Here is a 12869-nt window from a genome sequence, read left to right on the forward strand (position 1 = left end):
CATAAGACATTCGTATTTCGTTATCTTTTCATGTCATACATAAGACATTCCTATTTCGTTATCTTTTCATGTCATACATAAGACTGTCGTATTTCGTTATCTTTTCATGTCATACATAAGACATTCGTATTTCGTTATATTTTCATGTCATACATAAGACATTCGTATTTCGTTATCTTTTCATGTCATACATAAGACATTCGTATTTCGTTATCTTTACATGTCATACATAAGACATTCGTATTTCGTTATCTTTTCATGTCATACATAAGACTTTCGTATTTCGTTATCTTTTCATGTCATACATAAGACATTCGTATTTCGTTATCTTTTCATGTCATACATAAGACTTTCGTATTTCGTTATCTTTTAATGTCATACATAAGACATTCGTATTTCGTTATCTTTTCATGTCATACATATGACATTCGTATTTCGTTATCTTTTCATGTCATACATAAGACATTCGTATTTCGTTATCTTTTCATGTCATACATAAGACATTCGTATATCGTTATCTTTTCATGTAATACATAAGACATTCCTATTTCGTTATCTTTTCATGTCATACATAAGACTGTCGTATTTCGTTATCTTTTCATGTCATACATAATACTTTCGTATTTCGTTATCTTTTCATGTCATACATAAGACATTCGTATTTCGTTATCTTTCCATGTCATACATAAGACATTCGTATTTCGTTATCTTTTCATGTCATACATAAGACTTTCGTATTTCGTTATCTTTTCATGTCATACATAAGACATCCGTATTTCGTTATCTTTTCATGTCATAAATATGACATTCGTATTTCGTTATCTTTTCATGTCATACATAAGACATTCGTATTTCGTTATCTTTTCATGTCATACATAAGACATTCGTATTTCGTTATCTTTTCATGTAATACACAAGACATTCCTATTTCGTTATCTTTTCATGTCATACATAAGACTGTCGTATTTCGTTATCTTTTCATGTCATACATAAGACATTCGTATTTCGTTATCTTTTCATGTCATACATAAGACATTCGTATTTCGTTATCTTTTCATGTCATACATAAGACATTCGTATTTCGTTATCTTTTCATGTCATACATAAGACATTCGTATTTCGTTATCTTTTCTTGTCATACATAAGACATTCGTATATCGTTATCTTTTCATGTCATACATAAGACATTCCTATTTCGTTATCTTTTCATGTCATACATAAGACTGTCGTATTTCGTGATCTTTTCATGTCATACATAAGACATTCGTATTTCGTTATCTTTTAATGTCATACATAAGACTTTCGTATTTCGTTATCTTTTCATGTCATACATAAGACATTCGTATTTCATAATCTTTTCATGCCATACATAAGACATTCGTATTTCGTTATCTTTTCATGTCATACATAAGACATTCGTATTTCGTTATCTTTTCATGTCATACATAAGACATTCGTATTTCGTTATCTTTTCATGTCATACATAAGACATTCGTATTTCGTTATATTTTCATGTCATACATAAGACATTCGTATTTCGTTATCTTTTCATGTCATACATAAGACATTCCTATTTCGTTATCTTTTCATGTCATACATAAGACTTTCGTATTTCGTTATCTTTTCATGTCATACATAAGACATTCGTATTTCGTTATCTTTTCATGTCATACATAAGACATTCGTATTTCGTTATCTTTTCATGTCATACATAAGACTTTCGTATTTCGTAATCTTTTCATGTCATACATAAGACATTCGTATTTTGTTATCTTTTCATGTCATACATAAGACATTCGTATTTCTGTATCTTTTCACGTCATACATAAGACATTCGTATTTCGTTATCTTTTCATGTCATACATAAGACTTTCGTATTTCGTTATCTTTTCATGTCATACATAAGACATTCGTATTTCGTTATCTTTTCATGTCATACATAAGACATTCCTATTTCGTTATATTTTCATGTCATACACAAGAGTTTCGTATTTCGTTATCTTTTCATGTCATACATAAGACATTAGTACTTCGTTATCTTTTCATGTCATACATAAGAGTTTCGTATTTCGTTATCTTTTCATGTCATACATAAGACATTCGTATTTCGTTATCTTTTCATGTCATACATAAGACATTCGTATTACGTTATCTTTTCATGTCATACATAAGACTTTCGTATTTCGTTATCTTTTCATGTCATACATAAGACATTCGTATTTCGTTATCTTTTCATGTCATACATAAGACATTCGTATTTCGTTATCTTTACATGTCATACATAAGACATTCGTATTTCGTTATCTTTTCATGTCATACATAAGACATTCGTATTTCGTTATCTTTTCATGTAATACATAAGACATTCCTATTTCGTTATATTTTCATGTCATACATAAGACTGTCGTATTTCGTTATCTTTTCATGTCATACATAAGACTTTCGTATTTCGTTATCTTTTCATGTCATACATAAGACATTCGTATTTCGTTATCTTTTCATGTCATACATAAGACATTCGTATTTCGTTATCTTTTCATGTCATACATAAGACATTCGTATTTCGTTATCTTTTCATGTCATACATAAGACATTCGTATATCGTTATCTTTTCATGTAATACATAAGACATTCCTATTTCGTTATCTTTTCATGTCATACATAAGACTGTCGTATGTCGTGATCTTTTCATGTCATACATAAGACTTTCGTATTTCGTTATCTTTTCATGTCATACATAAGACATTCGTATTTCGTTATCTTTTCATGTCATACATAAGACATTCGTATTTCGTTACCTTTTAATGTCATACATAAGACATCCGTATTTTGTTATCTTTTCATGTCATACATAAGACTTTCGTATTTCGTTATCTTTTCATGTCATACATAAGAATGTCGTATTTCGTTATCTTTTCCTGTCATACATAAGACATTTGTATTTCGTTATATTTTCATGTCATACATAAGACATTCGTATTTCGTTATCTTTTCATGTCATACATAAGACATTCGTATTTCGTTATCTTTTCATGTCATACATAAACATTCGTATTTTGTTATCTTTTCATGTCATACATAAGACATTCGTATTTCGTTATCTTTTCATGTCATACATAAGACATTCGTATTTCGTTATCTTTTCATGTCATACATAAGACATTCCTATTTCGTTATCTTTTCATGTCATACATAAGACTGTCGTATTTCGTTATCTTTTCATGTCATACATAAGACATTCGTATTTCGTTATATTTTCATGTCATACATAAGACATTCGTATTTCGTTATCTTTTCATGTCATACATAAGACATTCGTATTTCGTTATCTTTACATGTCATACATAAGACATTCGTATTTCGTTATCTTTTCATGTCATACATAAGACTTTCGTATTTCGTTATCTTTTCATGTCATACATAAGACATTCGTATTTCGTTATCTTTTCATGTCATACATAAGACTTTCGTATTTCGTTATCTTTTAATGTCATACATAAGACATTCGTATTTCGTTATCTTTTCATGTCATACATATGACATTCGTATTTCGTTATCTTTTCATGTCATACATAAGACATTCGTATTTCGTTATCTTTTCATGTCATACATAAGACATTCGTATTTCGTTATCTTTTCATGTAATACATAAGACATTCCTATTTCGTTATCTTTTCATGTCATACATAAGACTGTCGTATTTCGTTATCTTTTCATGTCATACATAATACTTTCGTATTTCGTTATCTTTTCATGTCATACATAAGACATTCGTATTTCGTTATCTTTCCATGTCATACATAAGACATTCGTATTTCGTTATCTTTTCATGTCATACATAAGACTTTCGTATTTCGTTATCTTTTCATGTCATACATAAGACATCCGTATTTCGTTATCTTTTCATGTCATAAATATGACATTCGTATTTCGTTATCTTTTCATGTCATACATAAGACATTCGTATTTCGTTATCTTTTCATGTCATACATAAGACATTCGTATTTCGTTATCTTTTCATGTAATACACAAGACATTCCTATTTCGTTATCTTTTCATGTCATACAAAAGACTGTCGTATTTCGTTATCTTTTCATGTCATACATAAGACATTCGTATTTCGTTATCTTTTCATGTCATACATAAGACATTCGTATTTCGTTATCTTTTCATGTCATACATAAGACATTCGTATTTCGTTATCTTTTCATGTCATACATAAGACATTCGTATTTCGTTATCTTTTCTTGTCATACATAAGACATTCGTACATCGTTATCTTTTCATGTCATACATAAGACATTCCTATTTCGTTATCTTTTCATGTCATACATAAGACTGTCGTATTTCGTGATCTTTTCATGTCATACATAAGACATTCGTATTTCGTTATCTTTTAATGTCATACATAAGACTTTCGTATTTCGTTATCTTTTCATGTCATACATAAGACATTCGTATTTCATAATCTTTTCATGCCATACATAAGACATTCGTATTTCGTTATCTTTTCATGTCATACATAAGACATTCGTATTTCGTTATCTTTTCATGTCATACATAAGACATTCGTATTTCGTTATCTTTTCATGTCATAAATAAGACTTTCGTATTTCGTTATATTTTCATGTCATACATAAGACATTTGTATTTCGTTATCTTTTCATGTCATACATAAGACATTCCTATTTCGTTATCTTTTCATGTCATACATAAGACTTTCGTATTTCGTTATCTTTTCATGTCATACATAAGACATTCGTATTTCGTTATCTTTTCATGTCATACATAAGACATTCGTATTTCGTTATCTTTTCATGTCATACATAAGACTTTCGTATTTCGTAATCTTTTCATGTCATACAGAAGACATTCGTATTTTGTTATCTTTTCATGTCATACATAAGACATTCGTATTTCTGTATCTTTTCACGTCATACATAAGACATTCGTATTTCGTTATCTTTTCATGTCATACATAAGACTTTCGTATTTCGTTATCTTTTCATGTCATACATAAGACATTCGTATTTCGTTATCTTTTCATGTCATACATAAGACATTCCTATTTCGTTATATTTTCATGTCATACACAAGAGTTTCGTATTTCGTTATCTTTTCATGTCATACATAAGACATTCGTACTTCGTTATCTTTTCATGTCATACATAAGAGTTTCGTATTTCGTTATCTTTTCATGTCATACATAAGACATTCGTATTTCGTTATCTTTTCATGTCATACATAAGACATTCGTATTTCGTTATCTTTTCATGTCATACATAAGACTTTCGTATTTCGTTATCTTTTCATGTCATACATAAGACATTCGTATTTCGTTATCTTTTCATGTCATACATAAGACATTCGTATTTCGTTATCTTTTCATGTCATACATAAGACATCCGTATTTTGTTATCTTTTCATGTCATACATAAGACTTTCGTATTTCGTTATCTTTTTATGTCATACATAAGAATGTCGTATTTCGTTATCTTTTCCTGTCATACATAAGACATTCGTATTTCGTGATATTTTCATGTCATACATAAGACATTCGTATTTCGTTATCTTTTCATGTCATACATAAGACATTCGTATTTAGTTATCTTTTCATGTCATACATAAGACATTCGTATTTTGTTATCTTTTCATGTCATACATAAGACTTTCGTATTTCGTTATCTTTTCATGTCATACATAAGACATTCGTATTTCGTTATCTTTTCATGTCATACATAAGACATTGCTATTTCGTTATCTTTTCATGTCATACATAAGACTGTCGTATTTCGTTATCTTTTCATGTCATACATAAGACTTTCGTATTTCGTTATCTTTTCATGTCATACATAAGACATTCGTATTTCGTTATCTTTTCATGTCATACATAAGACATTCGTATTTCGTTATCTTTACATGTCATACATAAGACATTCGTATTTCGTTATCTTTTCATGTCATACATAAGACATTCGTATTTCGTTATCTTTTCATGTAATACATAAGACATTCCTATTTCGTTATCTTTTCATGTCATACATAAGACTGTCGTATTTCGTTATCTTTTCATGTCATACATAAGACTTTCGTATTCCGTTATCTTTTCATGTCATACATAAGACATTCGTATTTCGTTATCTTTTCATGTCATACATAAGACATTCGTATTTCGTTATCTTTTCATGTCATACATAAGACATTCGTATTTCGTTATCTTTTCATGTCATACATAAGACATTCGTATATCGTTATCTTTTCATGTAATACATAAGACATTCCTATTTCGTTATCTTTTCATGTCATACATAAGACTGTCGTATTTCGTGATCTTTTCATGTCATACATAAGACTTTCGTATTTCGTTATCTTTTCATGTCATACATAAGACATTCGTATTTCGTTATCTTTTCATGTCATACATAAGACATTCGTATTTCGTTACCTTTTAATGTCATACATAAGACATCCGTATTTTGTTATCTTTTCATGTCATACATAAGACTTTCGTATTTCGTTATCTTTTCATGTCATACATAAGAATGTCGTATTTCGTTATCTTTTCCTGTCATACATAAGACATTTGTATTTCGTTATATTTTCATGTCATACATAAGACATTCGTATTTCGTTATCTTTTCATGTCATACATAAGACATTCGTATTTCGTTATCTTTTCATGTCATACATAAGACATTCCTATTTCGTTATCTTTTCATGTCATACATAAGACTGTCGTATTTCGTTATCTTTTCATGTCATACATAAGACATTCGTATTTCGTTATATTTTCATGTCATACATAAGACATTCGTATTTCGTTATCTTTTCATGTCATACATAAGACATTCGTATTTCGTTATCTTTACATGTCATACATAAGACATTCGTATTTCGTTATCTTTTCATGTCATACATAAGACTTTCGTATTTCGTTATCTTTTCATGTCATACATAAGACATTCGTATTTCGTTATCTTTTCATGTCATACATAAGACTTTCGTATTTCGTTATCTTTTCATGTCATACATAAGACATTCGTATTTCGTTATCTTTTCATGTCATACATATGACATTCGTATTTCGTTATCTTTTCATGTCATACATAAGACATTCGTATTTCGTTATCTTTTCATGTCATACATAAGACATTCGTATTTCGTTATCTTTTCATGTAATACATAAGACATTCCTATTTCGTTATCTTTTCATGTCATACATAAGACTGTCGTATTTCGTTATCTTTTCATGTCATACATAATACTTTCGTATTTCGTTATCTTTTCATGTCATACATAAGACATTCGTATTTCGTTATCTTTCCATGTCATACATAAGACATTCGTATTTCGTTATCTTTTCATGTCATACATAAGACTTTCGTATTTCGTTATCTTTTCATGTCATACATAAGACATCCGTATTTCGTTATCTTTTCATGTCATAAATATGACATTCGTATTTCGTTATCTTTTCATGTCATACATAAGACATTCGTATTTCGTTATCTTTTCATGTCATACATAAGACATTCGTATTTCGTTATCTTTTCATGTAATACACAAGACATTCCTATTTCGTTATCTTTTCATGTCATACATAAGACTGTCGTATTTCGTTATCTTTTCATGTCATACATAAGACATTCGTATTTCGTTATCTTTTCATGTCATACATAAGACATTCGTATTTCGTTATCTTTTCATGTCATACATAAGACATTCGTATTTCGTTATCTTTTCATGTCATACATAAGACATTCGTATTTCGTTATCTTTTCTTGTCATACATAAGACATTCGTATATCGTTATCTTTTCATGTCATACATAAGACATTCCTATTTCGTTATCTTTTCATGTCATACATAAGACTGTCGTATTTCGTGATCTTTTCATGTCATACATAAGACATTCGTATTTCGTTATCTTTTAATGTCATACATAAGACTTTCGTATTTCGTTATCTTTTCATGTCATACATAAGACATTCGTATTTCATAATCTTTTCATGCCATACATAAGACATTCGTATTTCGTTATCTTTTCATGTCATACATAAGACATTCGTATTTCGTTATCTTTTCATGTCATACATAAGACATTCGTATTTCGTTATCTTTTCATGTCATAAATAAGACTTTCGTATTTCGTTATATTTTCATGTCATACATAAGACATTCGTATTTCGTTATCTTTTCATGTCATACATAAGACTTTCGTATTTCGTTATCTTTTCATGTCATACATAAGACTGTAATATTTCGTTATCGATTCATGTCATACATAAGACTTTCGTATTTCGTTATCTTTTCATGTCATACATAAGACTGTCGTATTTCGTTATCTTTTCATGTCATACATAAGACATTCGTATTTCGTTATCTTTACATGTCATACATAAGACATTCGTATTTCGTTATCTTTTCATGTCATACATAAGACTTTCGTATTTCGTTATCTTTTCATGTCATACATAAGACATTCGTATTTCGTTATCTTTTCATGTCATACATAAGACTTTCGTATTTCGTTATCTTTTCATGTCATACATAAGACATTCGTATTTCGTTATCTTTTCATGTCATACATATGACATTCGTATTTCGTTATCTTTTCATGTCATACATAAGACATTCGTATTTTGTTATCTTTTCATGTCATACATAAGACATTCGTATTTCGTTATCTTTTCATGTAATACATAAGACATTCCTATTTCGTTATCTTTTCATGTCATACATAAGACTGTCGTATTTCGTTATCTTTTCATGTCATACATAAGACTTTCGTATTTCGTTATCTTTTCATGTCATACATAAGACATTCGTATTTCGTTATCTTTCCATGTCATACATAAGACTTTCGTATTTCGTTATCTTTTCATGTCATACATAAGACATTCGTATTTCGTTATCTTTTCATGTCATACATAAGACTCTCGTATTTCGTTATCTTTTCATGTCATACATAAGACATTCGTATTTCGTTATCTTTTCATGTCATACATAAGACATTCGTATTTCGTTATCTTTTCATGTCATACATAAGACTTTCGTATTTCGTTATCTTTTCATGTCATACATAAGACTTTCGTATTTTGTTATCTTTTCATGTCATACATAAGACATTCGTATTTCGTTATCTTTTCATGTCATACACAGGACTTTCGTATTTCGTTATCTTTTCATTTCATACATAAGACATTCGTATTTTGTTATCTTTTAATGTCATACATAAACATTCGTATTTCGTTATCTTTTCATGTCATAATAAGACTTTCGTATTTCGTTATCTTTTCATGTCGTACATAAGACATTCGTATTTTGTTATCTTTTCATGTCATACATTAGACATTCGTATTTCGTTATCTTTTCATGTCATACATAAGACTTTCGTATTTCGTTATCTTTTCATGTCATACAACATACATTCGTATTTTGTTATCTTTTCATGTCATACATAAGACATTCGTATTTCGTAATCTTTTCATGTCATACATAAGACTTTCGTATTTCGTTATCTTTTCATGTCATACATAAGACATTCGTATTTCGTTATCTTTTCATGTCATACATAAGACATTCGTATTTCGTTATCTTTTCATGTCATACATAAGACATTCGTATTTCGTTATCTTTTCATGTCATACATAAGACTTTCGTATTTCGTTATATTTTCATGTCATACATAAGACATTCGTATTTCGTTATCTTTTCATGTCATACATAAGACATTCCTATTTCGTTATCTTTTCATGTCATACATAAGACTGTCGTATTTCGTTATCGATTCATGTCATACATAAGACTTTCGTATTTCGTTATCTTTTCATGTCATACATAAGACTGTCGTATTTCGTTATCTTTTCATGTCATACATAAGACATTCGTATTTCGTTATCTTTACATGTCATACATAAGACATTCGTATTTCGTTATCTTTTCATGTCATACATAAGACATTCGTATTTCGTTATCTTTTCATGTCATACATAAGACATTCGTATTTCGTTATCTTTTCATGTCATACATAAGACATTCGTATTTCGTTATCTTTTCATGTCATACATAAGACATTCGTATTTCGTTATCTTTTCATGTCATACATATGACATTCGTATTTCGTTATCTTTTCATGTCATACATAAGACATTCGTATTTTGTTATCTTTTCATGTCATACATAAGACATTCGTATTTCGTTATCTTTTCATGTAATACATAAGATATTCCTATTTCGTTATCTTTTCATGTCATACATAAGACTGTCGTATTTCGTTATCTTTTCATGTCATACATAAGACTTTCGTATTTCGTTATCTTTTCATGTCATACATAAGACATTCGTATTTCGTTATCTTTCCATGTCATACATAAGACTTTTGTATTTCGTTATCTTTTCATGTCATACATAAGACATTCGTATTTCGTTATCTTTTCATGTCATACATAAGACTCTCGTATTTCGTTATCTTTTCATGTCATACATAAGACATTCGTATTTCGTTATCTTTTCATGTCATACATAAGACATTCGTATTTCGTTATCTTTTCATGTCATACATAAGACTTTCGTATTTCGTTATCTTTTCATGTCATACATAAGACTTTCGTATTTTGTTATCTTTTCATGTCATACATAAGACATTCGTATTTCGTTATCTTTTCATGTCATACACAGGACTTTCGTATTTCGTTATCTTTTCATTTAATACATAAGACATTCGTATTTTGTTATCTTTTAATGTCATACATAAACATTCGTATTTCGTTATCTTTTCATGTCATAATAAGACTTTCGTATTTCGTTATCTTTTCATGTCGTACATAAGACATTCGTATTTTGTTATCTTTTCATGTCATACATTAGACATTCGTATTTCGTTATCTTTTCATGTCATACATAAGACTTTCGTATTTCGTTATCTTTTCATGTCATACAACATACATTCGTATTTTGTTATCTTTTCATGTCATACATAAGACATTCGTATTTCGTAATCTTTTCATGTCATACATAAGACTTTCGTATTTCGTTATCTTTTCATGTCATACATAAGACATTCGTATTTCGTTATCTTTTCATGTCATACATAAGACATTCGTATTTCGTTATCTTTTCATGTCATACATAAGACATTCGTATTTCGTTATCTTTTCATGTCATACATAAGACATTCGTATTTCGTTATCTTTTCATGTCATACATTAGACATTCGTATTTCGTTATCTTTTCATGTCATACATAAGACTTTCGTATTTCGTTATCTTTTCATGTCATACATAAGACGTCTGTATTTTGTTATCTTTTCATGTCATACATAAGACATTCGTATTTCGTTATCTTTTCATGTCATACAGAGGACTTTCGTATTTCGTTATCTTTTCATTTCATACATAAGACATTCGTATTTTGTTATCTTTTCATGTCATACATAAGACATTCGTATTTCGTTATCTTTTCATGTCATACATAAGACTTTCGTATTTCGTTATCTTTTCATGTCATACATAAGACATTCGTATTTTGTTATCTTTTCATGTCATACATAAGACATTCGTATTTCGTTATCTTTTCATGTCATACATAAGACTTTCGTATTTCGTTATCTTTTCATGTCATACAACATACATTCGTATTTTGTTATCTTTTAATGTCATACATAAGACATTCGTATTTCGTAATCTTTTCATGTCATACATAAGACTTTCGTATTTCGTTATCTTTTCATGTCATACATAAGACATTCGTATTTCGTTATCTTTTAATGTCATACATAAGAGTTTCGTATTTCGTTATCTTTTCATGTCATACATAAGACTTTCGTATTTCGTTATCGTTTCATGTAATACATACGACATTCGTATTTCGTTATCTTTTCATGTCATACATAAGACATTCGTATTTCGTTATCTTTTCATGTAATACATTAGACATTCGTATTTCGTTTTCTTTTCATGTCATACATAAGACTGTCGTATTTCGTTATCTTTTCATGTCATACATAAGACTTTCGTATTTCGTTATCTTTTCATGTCATACATAAGACATTCGTATTTCGTTATCTGTTCATGTCATACATAAGACTTTCGTATTTCGTTATCTTTTCATGTCATACATAAGACATTCGTATTTCGTTATCTTTTCATGTCATACATAAGACTCTCGTATTTCGTTATCTTTTCATGTCATACATAAGACTTTTGTATTTCGTTATCTTTTCATGTCATACATAAGACTTTCGTATTTCGTTATCTTTTCATGTCATACATAAGACTTTCGTATGTTGTTATCTTTTCATGCCATACATAAGACATTCGTATTTTGTTATCTTTTCATGTCATACATAAGACATTCGTATTTCGTTATCTTTTCATGTCATACATAAGACTTTTGTATTTCGTTATCTTTTCATGTCATACATAAGACATTCGTATTTCGTTATCTTTTCATGTCATACATAAGACTTTCGTATTTCGTTATCTTTTCATGTCATACATAAGACATTCGTATTTCGTGATCTTTTCATGTCATACATGAGACTTTCGTATTTCGTTATCTTTTCATGTCATACATAAGACATTCGTATTTCGTTATCTTTTCATGTCATACATAAGACTTTCGTATTTCGTTATCTTTTCATGTCATACATAAGACATTCGTATTTCGTTATCTTTTCATGTCATACACAAAACATTCGTATTTCGTTATCTTTTCATGTCATACATAAGACATTCGTATTTCGTTATCTTTTCATGTCATACATCAGACTTTCGTGTTTCGTCATTTTTTCATGTCATACATAAGACATTCGTATTTCGTTATCTTTTCATGTCATACATAAGACTTTCGTATTTCGTTATCTTTTA

Source organism: Euprymna scolopes, chromosome 16 (genome assembly GCF_053919585.1).
Source record: "Euprymna scolopes isolate OS-2025 chromosome 16, ASM5391958v1, whole genome shotgun sequence".
Taxonomy (NCBI): Eukaryota; Metazoa; Mollusca; class Cephalopoda; order Sepiida; family Sepiolidae; genus Euprymna; species Euprymna scolopes.